This window comes from Olea europaea, chromosome 5, assembly GCF_002742605.1.
Source record: "Olea europaea var. sylvestris chromosome 5, O_europaea_v1, whole genome shotgun sequence".
NCBI lineage: Eukaryota > Viridiplantae > Streptophyta > Magnoliopsida > Lamiales > Oleaceae > Olea > Olea europaea.
The window spans coordinates 10,196,807-10,199,059 of NC_036241.1; positions in this window are offsets into that span (position 1 = coordinate 10,196,807).

Consider the following 2,253-nt stretch of genomic DNA (forward strand, 5'->3'; position numbering starts at 1 on the left):
AATCAAGATTTTATTATTTATCCAATAAATGTGATATACATGATTTTTAGCATTTAGTTGAAATTTCATGAACTGCAAATTAATTACACATTTACATCAAATAAGGTCTGTTTGCTAAGGCCGTAGGTGGAAGTGCTTAAATTAGCTTAATTAAGTATTACTCCATCTATCCCAATTATATAGGCTTGTTTCGTATTTCACATGGATTAAAAAATCTTCTTTAATGTCATTGGAAAATTAATTTTTGCCAAATTTTTTCCTAGTTTACCCCTATTTAATTTTCAGCATGTAGTAGTTAATCATTGTTGGAATTAGTAAAGAATTTGAATGATTTAATTTGAAAAAGAAGAAATGAGAGTTGTTCCATATTTTCAAGAAATCAGAAATGTGTGCATTTGGATGATTTCAAGAAGTTGATATATTAAGTAGGGAAAATTGAATAAGAGTATATTGGTAAAGGAACAAAACAAAATATTCTAAATTAGGAACATGCATATATATTTGGGACAAGAGAAAAATGAAACTGATCCTATATAATTGGGATGGAGAGAATAATTGGGTTATAAATTAATTATTGAAAAGTTGTGTCAAAACCAGGTTTTATAAATTTTCATTGCACTGATTTTGCCATTTGTCCGTTACCGTTTCTAAACAAATATGATAATTATGGTATCGAAAAGTATTCGTCACTAAGAAAAGAAATTAATAAAATATTTGAATAATTTTTTTTTTTATAAAAAATTTTGGTAGCGATTTAAATCTTTAAAATCTAGGTTGTTAAATAGAAAGTGGCGTGCTCTGTTTTTTTGAAGGAGATAGCCTTTTTTTCTTTTTCTATATTTTTGGGGGAGAAGATGAAGTAGGGTGGGTGGAAAATAAAATTTGAGAGATTTGGGATTGTATGTGACACGTATAAAAAACTTGGATTTAATTTGTCAAAAAACTAAAAGTTCGGTTACTGAATTGCAATTTTTTTTTATTATTATTATTTTTTAATGGCAATCTGATAGATCTTGATGGTAGGGGGCTTTTCGCACAAAAAATTTCAAATAGGGCGACTTTTTACGATTTTCAATAGATAGGGGCCATATAAAACGTTTCTAGGGGAATTCTATTCTATTAATCCAATTAAGATCTTGTAGATATTAATAAATGCCAATGATTGAATTCATTAACAAATTTGTTATTCCATAAGATGAGAACAATATTTCAAATTTAAAATAGAATGTTAAGAGCCTGTTTGTGTTTGACCCCATACTTTGCTCAAAATGGCACATTTTCGGTTTGTTTGAATTCCGTTCTTAGATCAGATTAGAGACTATGAGAACTATTAGTATTTTGATAGAGAATATGTAGTTAAAAAATAGGAAAAAATTTTGAATTTGCGTGTAATATTATTTTTATTGAAAAATATATATCCTTGAAAATAAGATAGAGAAAATATATTTTAAAAATAATAGGAACCAAACAGGCCAAATAATTTTTTTAAAAGGGCATTTTAAGTTCTAAAATTCAGGTGTTAATCCATGAGAAGAATGCCATTATGTCTATAGGTGGGGGAAAAACTGAAAAATCGACCAAATCGAGTCGAGTTGGTTTGAGCCAAAAAAATTGGTTGGTTTGTTTAATTTTAACCATTAAAAAGTCGGATTAGATTAGTTTCGGTTTAAGTAACCAACCCATCAATTAACTGAGTTAACTCACTAACACATATTTTCATTTTTTATATTTTAAAATTCATCTTTTAATCTTGAAAAAAAAAAACAATAAAAACAGAAATACAATTTATTTTCTAATAATTTGTTTACCATCTATATTTTTTCTACCAAAACTCCAAATATCAAAAGAAAAGAAAGCAAGCAAGAAGAAGTGTTTGATGTAAACTTCAAATTTAGATTATAGCATTGTGTGTGTGTGTCTGATTTTGGAAAAATCGACCGTTTATGATTTACATTATATATATATATACTAGTAAGATGCACATGCAATGCACGTGAAATGCTGTGATTGAGTATATAATAGCGTGAAAAAGATATGATGATAATTAGTCGAGCTTTGTCCTTGTTGTTACTTAGTGAATTTTAGAGTTAGGGATATTAATACTTTTTTATTAATACAGAGAGAAGAAAGAGAAATGAAGATGATGGTTGCTTGTGAAAGTCAATAAAGAGAAGAAAGAGAAATGAAAATGATGATTGCGTGTGAAAGTCAATAACACTTGATAAAAAAAAAAAAGAAAAGAAAAATGACAAA